Source organism: Mustela erminea, chromosome 4, assembly GCF_009829155.1.
Source record: "Mustela erminea isolate mMusErm1 chromosome 4, mMusErm1.Pri, whole genome shotgun sequence".
Taxonomy (NCBI): Eukaryota; Metazoa; Chordata; class Mammalia; order Carnivora; family Mustelidae; genus Mustela; species Mustela erminea.
The window spans coordinates 88,917,219-88,935,759 of record NC_045617.1 but is presented as its reverse complement, the minus strand read 5'-3'; the positions used below and the strand labels follow the sequence as shown (position 1 = coordinate 88,935,759).

Below are 18,541 nucleotides of genomic sequence, written 5' to 3'. Positions count from 1 at the left end.
TATTGGCTGTCTGCCCTTGGACATACGTGTTTGGTTTGCCTAGTGATTTTTTTAAATTTCAGCCAATATTTTAAAATAGAATTTTCATAAAAAGTTAGAGTTTGGGATATTGATTTTAAAATTGGAAGCTCTTACACATATGGTCTGACTTCCCAAATGGTAACCCAGCTTGAGGATGCCTTCTTTAGAATGGGCATGCCTACACCAGTTTTTACAGTCCCCACCTACTCATTCAGTGTATGCATGTGCGTGATACTTAACCTGCTCTGATCATTAACTTACTTGCTTCACCATGAAGGCATTTAAAGTGTGTGACCCTGAGACCTGATATATTATCCTCTTTGGAACCAAGTAATAATATATTAGGAGTCTTTTGGGGAGCAGCCTTTTATTTTCCCAAGAGTATTTTATTGCCTTTTTTTTTTTTTTTAACCATTTGTTGTTATCATATTGTCATTTTCCTTCCTCCCAAACCCTCCAGCCAGTTGGGTATTTTATATATCCTCCCTTTCTCCCAGAGCCTCTATTCTCCTCAAGTTTGATCTGGTTGCTCTCTAGGCCTGCTACACATTGTCATCTGGGATTTTCCTTTACTATTTTACTATTTTCTATTTACTATTACTATTTAATATTTATTATTACTATTTTACTATTGTTCTACTGCTTTCTGGACCTCATATCTTTTCTTTGGGTCCATTCAGTTTCTTCAGGGAAAAAATGCCATTTTTTGCTCGGGAGAGTGGATACCTGGCTGCCTGTCAGCCACCCATGGAGGATTCAACTCTTCTTGACTTCAGATTTCATATAATCCCCCCCTGTTCAGCCTCACATCTGATTCCTGCCCTCCATTGCCCTGAGTCATGAGCCTCTTGGCCATTCTGCCAGGCTGATGGACTCCCATGATACTCACATCTACTCTGGACTCAGGCTTCCTGTGCCTGCATCATCAGTTTCCAACCTTGCATCATCTGTTTATTTTCCACAAAGTTGTTCCAGTCTCTTCCCTAGTAACCCTTACCTATTTCCTTTGTTATTTGAAATGATGTCTTTTTCTTTTTTTTTTTTTTTTTTCTTTTTTTTCTTGGACAGAATATGAGTGTAGGGTGGCAGGTGGGCAGAGGGAGAGGGAGAAAGAGACTCTTAAGCAGGTTCCATGCCCAGCTTGGAGCCTGACATGGGGCTCGATCTTATGACCATGAGAACATGACCTGAGCCGAAATCAAGAGTTGGATGCTTAACCAACTGAGTCACCCAGGCACCCTGAAATGATGTCTTTTTAAAATCTTACTTCCTTTACTTTTGTCTGGGCAGTGACTTAGCTATATGAAAAGAATATAAGTAATGTGTTATCCATGTTGCATCTAATAAAGATGGAATCTCAACCCTTCTTGAATCTGTTTAAAATTTTTGCCGAATCACTTCTAGAGATAACAGGCTAAACTCTCCCCCATCTAAGTAGGGGCTTTTAATCCCAAATTTACTTTCTTTGGGATTTAGGAGAGATTCTCTGTTTCTAATATTACATATCTATCCAATCTATACTTTTGAAACAAAAATGATTAAGTTTAGATCTTGTATTATCATTGTTAAAGCAACATTAGCTGCCACAGTTATCTTCCGGTTTGGGGGAGTTTACCATGATCAGTTATGTCTTGCCCTTGATAACGGTCAAAAGCAAGTGTTCTGGAGGAATGCCTGGTATTCCTCCACAGGGTTATTCAGGGACCCAGGTACCTCTGTCTTATGATTCTGCTATATTTTAGAGGGTACATTCTCAGTGGGGTTAATATCACACGCAGGGGAGCAAAAATTAGTTCCCAGGGGCAAAAAAATTTTACATTCCTTACATAAATATGATGGATCTATACATGATAGCTAACCAGATATATGGTGTATCTGTGGTATAATTTCATGGAGGAAGGCAATTAGGAAAAAAATATCCAAAACTGCTCCTTTCTGGGGAATAATGATGAAGAAAGCAAGGAAACACTACTGCAGGCCCAGGAGGCCCCTGGGTTCAGGTGGAAGGGAAAAAAGAAGGTAGTAGAAGCTCACCTACCTCTTCACCAGCAGGGCCCCAAGATGACATATGTCCCCAGGCCCTTGTTTCATTGATGAGAACTAGTCATAGGGTCCCATCTTGCAGGAAGAGCTGGCAGATGGGGTTCCTGGCTGGGCAGCTGCCTCTGAAGGACACCTCTCACTAAATAATGGGGAGCATGGATTTTGGGGGATGTTTGGCCTTCAGACACAGGGGTCAGCAAACGGTCTTAAAGAGCTAAGTTCTAAATATTTTAGGCTTGTGGGCCATATGGTCTCTGTCACAAGTCTGTTTATTGTACTGAAGGCAGCAGTAGACAATATGTAAATGATGGGTGTCGCTGTGTTCCGTGAAAGCTCTCTTCGCATACATAGGGGGCTGGCTGTGGGCAGGCTGTGGTTGGCCAGCCCTGACACACGAAGACCAACTCAAGGTCTTTCAGTTGTCCACATGTCCTCTGCTTTTCAGTCCTGGAGTTCCCCCTCAACAGAATGAGGGTGAGGCCCTGGTTTTTCTGGGAGAAGAGTGGACTAGGAGGCGGCCCTCAACCAAGGGAGGGGTAGAAGCTCCAAGTGTGGAGAAAGCGGATCTATTCTGCATGGGATAGTATGCTCTTAAGCCATCCCCACATCTGACCTTCCCAGCCAGCTGACATGGCAGGAGGCAGGGTCCCAGGCACAAAGTAGTAAGTGCTCAGAGATGGGTCACTTAAAAGTACCTGCATTATTAGGAAAATAAGTCCAGGAAGGATACGGGTTCCTGTTCCTTATAACATTAGGGAATGGACCATAATGTTCAGTGAATTATTATCCAACAGTTAAAGCTAATATTTACAAAGAGCTTCTAATAACATGCCAAAATGCTTATGTTAGAAACAGGATACAAAATTATATATACAATATGATCTCAAACCATAGTTCCTTAAAAATTGAGCAAAAAAAAAAAGAAAGAAATATTCTCACAAAGTGATGGGATTATAAAGTATTTTCCTTTTGTTTTTATAGATGTTTACTAAAATATTTTTGGTCACAGTGGCAGATATGCTGCCCCTGGCACCTGGCAGAGGCTCTTGGGGCTTCAAGGGAATTCCCTGTGTCTGGGTAGACCCCGCCTGCGCCCCTCTGGATACGGTCCCGGATTACTGGGAAGGCTCAGATTTGAGGGTGACAGTTGAGGGAGGGTGGGTGGGAGAGTCAAAAGGTTAAAAGGAGACCCTCTCTCCAGCTTATGTAATCGCTCTAAGGAGAGAGTTGGGGAGAGAGGGAGAGATGGGGCTCAGCAAATGAGTTCCTGGCTGCTTGTCATGTGAAGAAAACTGACTTGAACGACACTTTCCTCCTCTGCTTCCTGCCCTGCTTTTTTGTTCTTTGTTTCATGAATAATGTGAATACAGGTTCCTCATACTCGGGAGTTATTTTTACAAGGTCCCTTCTCTGCTTCGGATGACTCAGAGCTGGGGCCTTCTCGTGAAGACATTCCTAGGGAAGCGCCTGAGAAGATGCCGAGCACTGGGCCATCTGGGGGTCAGGATCAGGTGTCCTTCTGGCCCCTGACCTGTCCTGGTCTTTTTCTTTTGGGGCCACGTCCACTGCAGGGAGGAAGAGGCGGCTGGAGGGAAGGCCTGGCTGAAAGTAGTCGCTTTTCCTGCGTCCCCGTCGACCCAGCCAGCCCTGCCTTTTCCTCCCCATCCTTTTCCTCCAGGAGAACCAATCAGACCTGCTGGCCAGGCTGGAGGGTGGGTCCCCAGGGTCTTAATGGTGTGAAAACCATCTGAGTGGGGTCACCACACACCAAGGGAAAAAGAGGATTAGAGGACCCTTTGTCGCATCTCCCACCACCCCCACTGCTCTTGTGTTCCTAGAGAGGAGACGCTGCATCATCCTCTCGCTTTTTTCCAGAAACCAGGGCCAGCACTGAGACCTAGTGAGTGTGTGTTGGAGAAACAGATTAATGAAAGGGAAGCCCCTTCCCATGGATAGAGCTGAATCCCGCCGACACGCCCGTGGACTGTGGTGGGTTCTGCCTCTACTCTAGAAGACTTGCGTGTCCAAACTTTGGCCCGTGGACTGGAAGCAGTTTTTACTCTCAGCATGGGTGTTGTCTGATCTGACCCCTTCTAACCCCACTGAGAGGCAGGGTCTCGTTTCCATTTTACAGAGGCTGGGGAGATCGGGCAGCATGCTCAGTGTTGTGCGGTTAGGAAGAAACATGGCTAGATTATTCTGTGCTACGTCTGCTGACTCCATGGCTGTTTCCCTGACCCTGTGTTGCCCTTCAACACGAGAAACCCCAGAAGCAGAGGCTTTCTCGCTTCTGGAAGAGACGCCATGCCCTCCTTCGTTCTCAGCTGCAATGCCATCCTTCTGGGGGAACCAGTCCTTCCCCTTCCGCTCTGCCTATAGCGGGCGAGTGGGTCTCAACCACTGGCTACCCAACAACCCTGGGAAGAATATGGTGGGAAGGGCCCTCTCAGACTCCCCTTCTCTGACGCCTTTGGAGAAAGGGGGGATGGTAATTGGGGAATTCTCCCTTTTTCCTCCTGCAGAGCTTCCCAACTCCCAACTCCCTTTCCCTGCCATCTTTTCTCAGATCACTCGGTCCTCAGCTTAAAACCCTAGCTGACCATTTGGAACTTAGAGTGTATTTTCCCATACAGGTAGCTTGAATAGGATGCTTGGTCTGCCCATGATCTATCCAAGATAGAATATGAATAGCTTTGACCAAGTAGAGAGCTGGTATTAGTATTAATGATTTCCTTGATTGATTAATAATGTCATCACCATGTCTTGCCTGGAAAACCTTCGCAGCCTCATAACTGGTCTTTCTCCATTCTTGTCCTCCCATACTTTGTTCTCTCTGTGAAACATTAACCAGGCCCCGTCTCTCCTCTGCTCAGAGCCATCCAGTGACTTCCTAGCACTGTCACCTGGCCCCTACCTGCCTCACTTGATGTCTCTACCAGCCCTCCCCTCTCCCCCAAGCTCATATCATCAAAGGACCCAGCATCCACTCTTCCCCCTGCCTGGGACTCTCTTGCCTCCTTGAATTACCTTGTTCAATCTCAGTTCACTTAGGTCTCTGCCCAGATGTCACTTTTTCTGCTGACCTTCCCTGTTCATTCTTCAGGGGGGTGACCTCAGGCATCCATCCCCCTTACCACGGTCTCCTTACCCTGGCCTGTTTTCCTTCCTGACAGTATCATTCCCACTTTCCACTGCTGGTGTATTTGTTTCCTTGTGTACTGTTGGTCTTCCCTGGTGTAAAGTAAACTCCACAGGTCAGGAACCTGGCTTCTTTTATTTACTGCTCTGTTTCTAGCACTAGAAAGGTACCCAACTCATAGTAGGTTCTCAGCAAATACTCCCGAATAAGTAGAAGTGTCAACAAAGCCATATCTACATCTAACAGGCAGACTTGGTTTCCTGTGGAATCAATCAAACATTCCAAACCACAGTGCTAGAAGTGAATCTCTACTTTTCCCAGTCCTGAGGATTCCAAGTGCAGGGACTTCATTTTTAAAATGAATTCATAGATTATTCTGGAAACCTGCATTCTTGACAAATAGAGACACCTGTTTGCCTAGACACTTGTTCTCTGAATTTGAGGAAGGAGGGGGTTAGGGGCCCTTTGGTTTTATGAGTCTCCTGCCACCAGTTTTACTGAGAAAGGCTGTGTTTTCTTGTTGAACCTAGAGTAGTTTCTTACCTCAGCACTACTGACATTGGGACCAGGGCATTCTTTGTTGTGGGGACTGCCTTGTGAGCTATAGGGATGTTAGCAACATCTTTGGCCCCTGCCCATTAGATGCTAGTAGAATCCCTAGCTGTGAGGACCAAAAGCTGTCTCTGGACATTGCCAGGTGTTCCTTGAAGGGCAAAAATCATCCAAGGTCAAGAAATACCACTCCACCATAGGCTGGAAGCTCCCCACAAGAAAGAACTATCCCTCTCCAAATGTCACTAGTGCCCATGTAGCAATACTCTGCTCTAGAAGGAACTCTTAGCAGTGATGGAAATGTTCTGTTCTGTGCCATTCAATATGGTAGCCACTAGCCACATGTGGCTACTGAGTACTTAAAATGTGGCGAGTAAAACTGGAAGCACTGAGTTTTTAAGTTCATTTCATCTTATTTTAATGGAAAGAGCCACTTGTGACTAGTAGTTACTATGTTGGACAGTGCAGCTGGAGAGACCAGGGCTGCCCACGCTTCGTTAGGCACATAGGTCACCTGGGGACAGAAAGGCTGCTTCAGCAAGCCTGTCCCAGTGCAAACTGGCTTTGAACTCTGTTGTTTTACTAAAACTCAGTGTGAAATTTTTGCATCCTATTGCATTGTATAGCGAGGCCTGTTTTAATTTAAAAAAAAAAAAAAAGAGTAGATTTCATCCCCGGTATTTAAGTGTATTTCAGGAACGCATGAGGTTAATTTCATGGCTCTGAAGATCAAGGTGATAAAGCAGAGTAAACAGACAGAGGTGTGTTGGGGAGGGGGACTATATAGGGAGAACTGAGCGAAAGGCATAGTATTCCTTTCTAACAATGAGGATTTTGTTTCCCTCTTCTGGAATTTCCTCAAATTTAATCTCTGGAGTGAAAAACAACATTTAAATGCTACATTGTATACACAAGCAATGGGAGCAAGGTCTACTGTAATGCCCCAGGCCACTGCAAGATTGCTGTAGGACATAAGCCTAGCACCCACGACCTCCTTATGTCAGCGGTTCTCAGCCTTGGCCACATATTACAACCACTTGGCAAGCTTTAAGCACTATTGTTTAATAGGTTTGTGGTAGAACACAGGCATCTGTGGTTTTGTAAACTCCCCAGATGATTTTGATGTGCAACCAGGATTGAGAACTGCTGGGCGAGCCCATGGGACACAATGGTTTAAAAAAAAGAGAGAGAGACATTGTCCATGCCATAGTAGGGCTTACACAGTCTGACTGGGGAGACCAGCTTGCTAAGCACATAATTAACCGATTGCAACTATGATGAGTACTGCTGCACACTTATATTTCTGGAGAGTCAGAAGTCTCGCTGAAAATTTAACCTGAAAACTTGACTAGATGCTAATGAGGGAGGAGCCAGGAGGAGAGCATCCTAGTCAGAGAGGCCCGTGTGTGCAAAGGCCCTGGGGTGGGAAAGAGCTTGTGGGTATGTGAAACCCTAAACACGGGCTGTCTGGGGCCATGAATAAGGGTGTAGGAGGCCAGAGGAGGTTGCAGAGTGGCTAGTGGCCTGCTGTTCACCATCAGTCTACAGTGAGTCTGTCTGATGATATGTTCTCAGTGTTTGAGCTATTCTGGTACTGATGTGAATGGCCAAGCTTCTGTGTTCTGGAGTAACCAGGTGCAAGAGGCTGGATTAACTCATAGTAGCCTGGGCAGAACTCTCCTGCCATGCAGACAGCTATTTTTTTCTCAACCTCAGTGGAAATGGGAGTGGGGCACCAAAAGAAGAGATATTTGCAGAGTGAATGAGTCCCCCCCACCCCATCTTAAAAGCTTCCGAGCCTCCCCTGGTTGTTGGGGGGAATGTGTCACTTGAAGATGAGATCTTCTTCCGTGCCCGCATTGTCTCTGCATAGTGTTCATTGGACGGAAGGGTTGGCCCCCGAGCACCTAGAGTCTGAGACTCCTCATTGCATCCATCACTCTTTAGACTGTTTCTTAAATTAAAGCTACAGATTGAGTCCTCCTCATCATCATCGCTCTCCCCACCCCTTTCCTTCTTTTTAAAATCTGTGTTGGGTGCCTGGGTGGCTCAGTGGGTTAAAGCCTCTGCCTTTGGCTCAGGTCATGATCCCAGTGTCCTGGGATCAAGCCCCACATCAAGCTCTCCACTCAGCGGGAGCCTGATTCCCTCTCTCTCTGTCTGCCTCTCTGCCTACTTGTGATCTCTGTCTGTCAAATAAATAAATAAAATCTTTAAAAAAAAATTAAAAAATAAAAATAAAATCTGTGCCAATTCCTAATTTATTGTGGGTGGCATGGAGGGAATTCTCCAGACTTCCTTTGGTCCTGCTTCCCATTTCAGAGGCTCCCTCTTGTATATCCTGTGTCCCCAGCTAAGCCTTCCCCCAACCCATCAGGGCAGGATGTGAACTCTTCCTTACTTTCTTTTTTCTTTTTTTTTTTTTTCAAGATTTTATTTATTTATTTCAGAGAGAGAGTGAGCACAAGCAAGGGGCGGGGGAGGTGGACAGAGGCAGAGGAAGAAACAGACTCCCCACTGAGCCGGGAGCTCGATGCCAGGCTCAATCCCAGGACCCTGAGATCATGCCGTGAGCCAGCTGAGCCACCCAGGCGTCCCTGAGCTGCTGTTTTCATTACAACCACTTTGTGGCTGAATAGAACCCTCCCTCTTTGGTTTGAGCCTCTCAGTACACATTTAAAGTGTTTCTGTAAATTAATTTTTTCCCTCCCCCCAGATCTTTAATCTTTGTCTCCCCCCGCCCCTTAACTCTGAAAAGAGTGTGGTATGTAAGGGGTATTTGTCCCCACGAGTGTGCAGAAGGGAAACTGAGGCCCAGACAGCCATGTGGGGCAGTGGGAAGAGTCTGGCCATGCCTGGTGGCTTGCTGGCTGCAGATTCTTGGAACGGCACACAGCCTCCCAGGGCTGTGTCCTCCTTGGTCGCCTGGGAAAGAGATAGTAAGATTTCTGTCCCCATGAGGCAGTGTGGTGCTGGAGTAAAGAGGAAGGGCTTCCGGGCTTCAGGGTCTGGCTCCAGCGCTCAGTTCTGTGGTCTTGGGCAAGTCGGCAGGCCTCAGTTTCCTCCTTGTTAGATTGTGATACCCACAGTGACTCAGCAGCATTGTTGTCAATATCAGAGGCGATTGCTGGGAAGTCCCAGCACCATGCCTAGTCTGTGGTAGGATGCTGGTCCATTTCCTCTACCTTTGGGGACTCCGCTGTTTGTCCAGAGGAAACCCTTGGCTCCACCCATGATGGGACCCCAGAGTTCCTGAGTGGGGTTCCTCATCAGTCCCCGGTGGGACATCTGGATTTCTCAGATGCACTTGAGCCTGGGGCAGATGAGGTGTGACTCAGTGCAGAGAGCGGGACTTCTGGCTGCGGACTCTGAGCAAGGTGGCCGGGGACCATTGAGGGTACACACCAAGAAACCATGAGTCATCAGGATACCTAGCCACTGAGGTGTAACCCCTGAGTCCTTGCAAAGCTCCCCTACAGCCCCAGTAGTGCCTGGGAGATCATTTCATGGATTCCTGTTGATTTTTACAGGGAGGGAGGGCTGTGGCTGTCCCTGTCCCCTGCTCACTGGGGTGCATTGATGGTGATGCTGCCCCTTATTCGGGGGCTTTTGGGAGCCAGGCAGTGTGCTTCTTGCTGATCTCCTTGAGACCCATGCAAGGAGGTACAGCTAATCCCATTTTAACAGAAGAACAGGGGCCAAATGGCCAGTGAGGGGTGGAGTCACATTTGAACCCAGGCCTGCTAGGCCCCAAAGTTCATGTTCCATGCCTGAAATCGTATGACTCTTCTTAAAGGAGCGCCCCCTCCCCCGCAGGATGCTTCTCCAGCAATAATCTTAATAATGGAATGCTCATTCGCATTCCAAAACCCACACACTCACTCTCTTATCAACGCTGATCAGCTAGTCTTTTACTACTGGCCAAATTGAATTTAACCAAGTCACCACTGCTGTAAAGAAAATAGGTAAGAAAACTTGGCCAAAAACTTGGTCTAAAATTGGAGGGAGAGCAAGGTAGCCCCTATTTTGGATTCCTTGTGCCCGCTTAGGGTGAGAGAAAATTATGCCATATGTGTGTATGTACGCACCTTCTGCTCCTGGCTTGCCATAATTAACTTCCTGGGCACTTTTGAAAAACATGCACAACTTTCGTGCTTTCCTTGAATACCACAGTGACTGAAGCGTGGTGTGAGGCCAAGAACCGATCTGGTCCTTATTACAAGCCTCCTTTTTTAACTAAAATGTGCCTTGCTCCTTCTAATCACAGGACCTTTGCACAGGCCATTCATTGTGCCAGCAACACCTTTTCTCTCTCGTTCCTCTCCTGCCCTCTCTGTTTTGCTTCACTAATGTACTCTTAGGGCTCCGATTAAAGAACAGTTCATTCTGGAAATGCCACTGACCCTTTTCCGGGCGAGTCTACCCCCATTACGTGCTCTTAAAGCAGTAGCCATACTTCTTTAGAGCACATCACTATCACAGTTACTTCTTATTGTTTCTCCCTCTAGACTATAAGCTCCATGAAGGCAGGGACCACTGTGGTCTCACCTGTCCTCTGCCTAGTGCCTTGCAGCTGAAGATGGTACCTACCATCTCTCAGTCATCACTGGATGGATGAATGGATGGTTGGAGAGATGGATCGAGCTAGTTACTGACTTCCTCTCCCTTAACTCCAGCCAGTGTGTGCGGTTTTTGTTTTTGTTTTTTTAGCAGGGTTAGGAGGTTGTAAATACCTGCTTCCGTGTCTGTCTTGGGCCTCCTTGAAGGAGCACCCGTGTTGAGGACCCTGGAGGCCAGCCCAGCACCTGACTTACGGTAGAGGACCAGTCACGTTTGGCTCTCTGGTTGCCTCACATAGCTCTTGCCCCTGAGACAGTCAGCTGCAAGGACTCAGGCTGTGGCTGGGACCTTGCTGAGAGATGGCAGAGGCCTTTAGTCATGGAAACTGAGGAAGTGCGTCCCTGCTTCTCACCACACACTGTAATTTAGCTTCTTGCTAATGTCTTCTACGCGGCTTGCCAGTTACTATATTGACTTATTTGTACATAAACAGCTATTGCCATAACCTTCTCTTCCCCACCATTCAGAGATAATGATATGCAATCTTTATAACATCACAGACATTGGTTCAAAAGCATTCTGTTGCTATAAGCCTCTATCTGATGTGCTTCTCGCTAGAATTTCATGAGCTTCAAACTACCAAATTGCAGATGATTTAGCATTTGAAGCACGGAGTGAGAATATATGAGTGTTTGCGTTAAAAAAAAAAAAAAAAGACTTAGAAAGGGGGAAGTTTTTCTTCTGTGGAGCTATCTTCTAAAGTTTAAAATAGGAACTACTTAAAAGCTCAGAGTTTAGAGGAATGAACACTTTCTCTTAAACATTCAAATGGGTGAAAATGACTTGTAATCTCTCCCTCAAGTATTAAGGCAATAGGCATTTAAAGTTTTTTTTTTTTAATTTTTTTTTTTTTTTTTTGAGCTGGCTGTCACAGACAAAGGAGTTCTCAATTTTAAAAAAACTTTTTTATGGCATTAAATGATAGGAATGAGCACCAGCAGCCCTCTTGACATTTTGGAACTGATTTTTCTGCAATGTCCCAGTCCGTTTTAACAGATAACACTTTGTCCTTCCTGGTCGCAGTGGTAGCTTTGGCAAGGTTGCCAGAGTTAGGGCTGGGAAATTCTGACCAGGTTTCATGAATCCCATGCTCTGTAACCTGAGCCCAGGAAGTCCACTGGCTCTACCCAGATGCTTTCGCCAAAGCCCCTGCCGTGGCCTTCCTCCAGAAGAGAGACTCTGATCTGTAGTTCAGGGGGTGAATTTGGCATCAACCACACTGCTAGCCACCCTCTCGGGAGATCAGCCCGACAACTTGGGAACTTCCACCGATGCGACCCAACTGCGGTTTGCGGAATGGCGCTGGCCACAAATTGCTCACCCGTCCACGAGACGAGTACAGAAATGGTGAGGAAGCACTTAGAAACTTCCATCCCGACTAGACAGAGTGATCTGTTGAGTCAGGTCATCGAAGAGATGGTGCTTTGTATGAGCATTCTTTGATTTCATTTATCCACCAGTTCATTTTCATTATCTTTTACAAAAAGAGTGACCTACGATGGGTTGGAAATTAAAACACAGAGACAACTCCTTTCCTTCCTGCCAAGTTCTTTGGGAAGGCCTGTGGGTAGCGCTTGTGAGCTGCCTCTGCTCCCTGTGGGACAGGTAGGCTGCTGAATGAATTTGGGGAAATCACAGCACTTACCAAATTATATTGTAATGAAACATGTGCACGTCTCCCTCCCTCCCTCCCTTTTCTCTCTCTCTCTCTCTTTCTCTCTCTCTTTCTCTCTGTTTCTTGAGAGTAGGGAGTGCATCTAATCCATCTTTTCAGCCTCATTCCCCAGATCCCTGCATGGCACATTGCAGGGCGTGGGAAATGTTTGTCCCATCCATGCCTCTCTGCTCCCCGAGGACATGAGAGTGGGTGAGGCTAGCCTCAGGAACTCCCTGGGCTTTCAGAGAGGATCCCCTTCAGGCTGGTAATGGAGAGCTAGGAGCAGACAGTGAAGGAGTGACCTTTCCTGCTCTTGCCCCCGCAGAACCAGGTCTCCTCTTCCCACCTGCCCAGCAGCATGAGAGCAGCATGACTGCCCGGCCGCAGGAGAAGCCCCCAGAGCCAGGCCCCCAACTCAACCATCAGCTGCAGAGGTCAAGGTAAGCTTGCTTGCCTTTCTCCTGGAAGGTTCAGGCATTTTTATTTTAACTAATTCTCTGTGCTTCTGTGATCTCGCACCGTGTTCTGAAAGAACGTTCCTCTACTACCTCCTGAATCTGGGACCTTTGGCATATCTTTTAGAGATTGTATATCCAGGCAATTTGGGGTGAAGGACTCCCTGGAAAGAATGGGATTTGAAAGACATTTAGTCTGTGATGTGGGACTCCCCGGACAGACTCCTGTCCCATACAGGGTTGTAAGAGGTCTTAAAGGATCAGCCAGGCCAATTTGTAACCAAAGTTGAGCAGTGAATTACTAGAAAATTCTTCCTAATTTGGAAGCAACTCTTTTTCTCTGTGATTCTTGTCTGCCCTTCACTGCTCTGCCTTATGGAACCACAAAGACTGGGCTTTCAAAATCTCTTCCACATGACTCTCTTTTCAAATGGGAAGATGGCGGTCATGACTCTGCTTTTCTTGTTGGTATTCATTCTCCCTGGAGACTGGCCCCACTCACTTGTAGGCCCCCTTGTCCCTCTCTGTGTTGGAAAGGACTTCCATGCTCACTCAGCCTCTGCCAGCCTCCGCAGAGAACCTCTACTTACCATTCTTTGGTCAGGACATCTTAAGAACCTCCTTTGTGATAGTCACTGCGCTAGACTCGAGGTACATCAAGACAAAACAAGTTCGGATCCTCAGAGAGAGTTAGAAAGAAACATAACCCCCTCGGCGTGTTCCTTTTTCATGTTTTATCTCCTTTCAACTTTTTTTCTCAATGTTCCATGAGCGCTCGATAAAAAGCTATATTCTCTTATTGTTGGATATAGTTTTCTGTATAGGCTGGTCAAAATGAATTCATTCATTGTATGGTGCAAATCATCTATAGTATGTCCTTTTCTGTTTTTGTCTGATTAGCCTATCAGTTATTGAGAGAAATGTGTTGAAAATCTCCCACTGGGTTTGTCAGTTTTATATATCTTAAGGCAATGCTATTGGGTGTCTTGATGTTTAGAATCAGTGTATATTACTGGTGAGTTGAGATAGATTTCTACCACCTTTATAGACTTGCAGCTTTTTCTGATGTTTCTTCTAGACTGAGCTGTTCCTCCACCCCTGTTCCATTTTCCATCTTATTTAGAAGTTCTACACGCTCTGTTCTTGCAGTGGGTACTCGAGCTGTTGTAGCTGGGATACTCACCAAAGTCCAAAATTCGTCAGGGTCTTTACCTTCATGAAACATCACTGTTTCATACAGTAAGTGTTCATACAGATGTACCCACATACTTACCATTATCTTTTCTTATTCTTTTATGTATCTCAGATAGTTTCCCTCTGCTTGTTTAGCATTAGCTTTTAGTGAGAGTCTGGTGGTGTTAAATTCCCAAGTGTTTTTACTGGTCTGGTTTGGTTTGGTTTTCGGCTTTTGTTGGCTTGAAAATGTGTTTATTTTTTTCTCCGTCTTGAAAGGTGGCTTTACTGAATATATTCTCTTAAGTCACTAAAGCCATTGTGTCACTGCTTCTGGCTTTGAAATTGCTGTTGAGAAGTTGGCTGTCAGTCCAGCTGCTGTTCTCTGTAAGTGACCTGGTATTTCTCTCTGGCTCTGTTAAAAACATTGTTTACAGGGCACCAGGTGGTTCAGTCAGTGAAGCATCTGCCTTCAGCTCAGGTCATGATCCCAGGATCCTGGGATCAAATCCCACATTGGGCTCCCTGCTCAGCATTCCCCCTACTTGTTCTCTCTCTCTCTCTCTCAAAGAAATAAATAAAACCTTTAACAACAGCAACAACAACACATTGTTTTCTTTGGTGTTCTGCAGCTTCCATTACCATGTAACTAGGTATAAGTTTTTCTGTCTTCATTCTGCTTGGGGTTTGTAGGGATTCCTAGAGCTAAAGATGGGTGTCTTTCAACAGTCCTGGAAATTTCCCACCCTTCATTTCTTTGACTATTGCCTCTTTTTCATTCTCTCTAATATCTTCTTCTGGAACTCCTGTTAGACTTATGTTAGACCTTCTCATTCTGTTCTGTTTAGCTCTCAACCTCTGTTTCATATTTTTCATCTCTTTGTCTCTCTGGGATGACTCTGAATAATTTCCTCAAGTCTGCCTTCCATTCAACTCACTTATTTGGGGTCTCAAATGCTCTTTAATCCCCCAGTGATTACATCCATTTTCCTTGTGGTTGTTTTATTTATTGTTTCTGAAAGTTCTGGCTCATTATTTTTCTGCTTGTTGATTTTTTTTTTCTAGTCTCTTATTTCTTCCTCATATTTGCAAACTTCTTTTTTTATTTTTTTTTTAACTTGTTGAATTAGCTATTTAGAAATTGTAAACTCTCGGGGCACCTGGGTGGCTCAGTGGGTTAAAGCCTCTGCTTTTGGCTCAGGTCATGGTCTCAGGGTCCTGGGATCGAGCCCCGCATCAGGCTCTCTGCTCAGCAGGGAGCGTGCTTCCTTCTCTCTCTCTCTCTGCCTGCCTCTCTGCCTACTTGTGATCTCTCTCTCTGTCAAATAAATAAATAAAATCTTTGAAAGAAATTGTAAACTCTCATGTCTGGTAATTCCAGATTCTGAAATCCCTGGAGGTCCAGTACTGCTGTCTCTTATGTCTGCTGGCTAGTAATCATGGTGTCTTGTTTCCTGCAAGCTGCTTATTTTCCTTAAAACTTTGAGAATTATTTGAGGTATTCGTTGACATCGACTTTTTCAGAAAGAATTTTTATTCATTTCTGCTAATTGTTTGGGGTCACTAGCAACCAAAATCACTTCAAATTAATTTTCTACTTAAGCTTTCTCTGGCTACGTAAGAAGCATTAATTCAAACTCTAAACCTGTGTGAGCTCTAGCTTTTGGTTACATATTTTCAGGAGAGGGGTGCCAGGACTCAGTCAGTTAAGTGTCTGACTCTTGATTTTGACTCAGGTCATGATCTCGGGGTCACATGAGCTAAAGCTCCATGCTCAGTACAGAGTCTGCTTGAGATTCTCTCCCTCTCCCTCTGCCCCCTCCCCTCATGCTCTCTCTCTCTCTCTCTCTCTCTAAAAGCAAAGGGGTGCCTGGGTGGCTCAGTCTGTTAAGCCACTGACTCTTGATTTCTGCTCAGATCATGATCTCAGAGTTGTGAGATGGAGCCCTACGTCAGCTCCACACTGGGGATAGAGCCCACTTGGGATTCTTTCTCTCCCTCTCCTTCTGCCCCTCCCCCTCTCTCCCTCTCTGAAAAAGAAAAAGAGAGAGAAAAAAAGAAACACACACACACACACACACACACACACACACACACACACACACATTTTCAGGAGAGATTTGTTTCCCTTTCCACTAGCCCAAAGTCAGGTTTCTTTGCAGTCTCCTCCTGTGTTGTGCACTTATTTCTCATTCATTGAGTGTGGAGCCCCAACTTTATGGAGGAATGAGGTTTTTTTCTCCTATGTCCTGAACACTGTGCAGCTCTCACGACAAACATAGAATCTCTAGGATTTGACAGGAACCCTCAGGGCAAAAGTCAGCTTTGCTGCTAGCTCACCTCCCAGGGTTCCTGCTTTGGCTTTGTGTTTGGTCTTTTGAAGAATGCTTGCATTGGTATGAGCTCAGTGATGTGTATACAATATTTATATTCTAAATTTTGTCCAGCATGTTAGTTGTTTCGATTGGGAAAGTCAGGTAGGGTTATCTGATCTGCCATATTGCCTGAAAGTATCCTCTTTCTTCTTCACCATAGCTCCATATGGTAGAAATTTCTAGTCCTTATCACAGAAGAGTGAACCAGAGCTCAGAGAGGGCATGTAACTGGCTGCAGCCCTAGGGCTAGCAGGTGACATACTATAAAGAGTGTGTCTCCACCTGTCCCCCTTTCCCCACTTTCCCTCTCCCCAAAGTAACTGTTGACCGTTTGGGTTGGATGAACTTTATGCTTACAAAGGATATGAGTCCCTAGCAGAATGCTTTAAATAGCTGGACAGCTTTGTAAAATTTGTTTATGAATCTATTGTTTATCTTCCCTTGAGAGAGGAAATGGCTTCTGCATATTTTGTGGCCTATTTCTCTAGCGGGCACCAGCAACTTTCCTGCTCCATTCCACTGCTCAAAGGCCTTCTGGACCCAATGCCAAACCCCTTATGCACCTCCTCCAGATCTCAACTTCCTCTCCTCCGCATGCCACTATCTCCTCCCCACTTTCCTCCCTTCCCTTTCCCGCACCCCCATCCTTTCTGCTCTTGGTTTTTCTGTCTCCTCGTGTGTGCCGTTCATTGGAGGGGAGGCCACAGAGCACCGTGGTTAGATTTTTTTGAGCTTTGGGGGCAGGGAGAGGAGCTGAGTTTGAACCTCACTCTGCGACGTACTAGCTTAGTGTCTCTAAACTTCAGTTTCTTTATCTGTACCATGAGGACAATAGGCAGAACTATTTAAGGACTAAATAAGACAATGTTCAGCGGGTTGAGCATCCAACTCTTGATTTCAGCTCAGGTCAGCATCTCAGGGTGGTGAGATTAACCCCCACGTCAGGCTCCACACTTGGTGTGGAGTCTGCTTGAGATTCTCTCTCTCCCCCTCTGCCCCTCCCCCATGCACGCACATGCCCTGTTTCTCTCTCTCAAATAATAAATAAATTTTTTAGAAAGTCGATGTACATAGAGCTTGTGACAAGAGTTTGGAGCCTTACAGCACTCAGTCTATAATAGCCAGTATTGTTATGACTAAGATACACCCTTCAAGCCCCAAGCTTTTGTTCAGTGATGCTGTTAAGTTGACAAGAACTGGTTTGTGAACCACAATGAAAATGGAGGCAGAAATCTAGGGGTCCGTGTGGGATTCCCAGCTTCACTATTATGTACTTCAAACTGGGGGTGTTTTTAAAGGCAGTTTGAGGGAAAACAGAGCACACCCGTCTGGCCAGTATTTGCAGAGTATATAAACTGTGGGCTCTAGAAATGGGGTACTCCAGAATCTCAGCCCTCCCTCTAAGCCATGCCCTCTGATGACACTACTCACTGGGGACTTTTCCCTTGTGGAGCGCCCCCCCCAAGGTCAAGGATGGCACAACCACCCTGCCAGATACATGTCCAGTGGGGGTGAGAGAGGTAGTCCTCACTGTCCATTTTACTTTCATTCTTATAGCCGATGTTCACTTTATTTCACACACCCCCTTCTATTATTTGGCTTTATATCATGCTCAGATTTGTATCACTCCCTGATTTGATATCTACGATGCAACAACTTTTTGCAGTGCCTGTTATTCATAGTGACTCTAGGTTTTATACATTAGGCAAGTGGTATTAAAAAATGCGTAGAGGTGGTGTGACCGTAAACTGCTCTAAAAAAATAAGGTCTACTAATCTTCAAAAACTTTATGACCAAAAATAGACACAAAGAATAAAACATCTTCATGAGATTAAGTGTTAGGTGTACAGAATGGGTCGTCATGAAGGACAGCACTGTGCCCTACTCTGTGGTCAGAGAAGGCTGGAGCAGGTGGGTTGGAGCTGGCCTTATGGTGTGACATGAGGTATAGAGATATGAGACAAATGGCCCCTGTGACTCCTCTTGGAGAGCCACATCCACTAGCATATCAAACGCCCAGAGAAGTCCTACGGTTAATGTTTGACTGTGTTTCACCAGGTTTCCCAAGCGTGATTGACCACTCATGGCCGTTGAACATGGTGGTCTTGAGTGCATGGAGGTCTTGAGCTAATTAACATTTGGCTTCTGTCTCTCTAACCAATGCTTCAGTTGACTCCAGGCCATCAGCTCACTATCCTAAAACAGTAACTGGCAACTTTCTTTAAAAATTCAGTCTGTAGGGGCGCCTGGGTGGCTCAGTGGGTTAAAGCCTCTGCCTTCAGCTCAGGTCATGATCTCAGGGTCCAGGGATCAAGCTACGCACTGGGCTCTCTGCTCAGCGGGGAGCCTGCTTCCCTTCCTCTCTCTCTCTGCCTGTCTCTCTGCTACATGTGATCTCTGTCTGTCAAATAAATAAATAAAATCTTAAAAAAAAAAAATTCAGTCAGGTAAGGGGGACCTAGGTGGCTTAGTCAGTTGAGTTTCCAGCTATTGATTTCGGTTTCAA

The 18,541-nt window shown here is 45.7% G+C and overlaps 1 protein-coding gene across 19 annotated transcripts in view; it reads left to right on the top strand.

The window, feature by feature from the left end:
- The window catches only part of TRERF1 (transcriptional regulating factor 1), a 202,762-nt gene that overhangs the window by 123,995 nt on the left and 60,226 nt on the right, over nucleotides 1-18,541 (top strand). For 18 of the 19 annotated variants that reach the window (XM_032339968.1, XM_032339964.1, XM_032339969.1 and 15 more), the window contains one exon: nucleotides 12,358-12,472. The exons of the other annotated variant lie outside the window; for it this stretch is intronic. The gene's annotated coding sequence lies outside the window, so the exon portion shown is untranslated. The remainder of the gene's footprint in view (nucleotides 1-12,357; nucleotides 12,473-18,541) is intronic. 19 annotated transcript variants of the gene reach the window in all.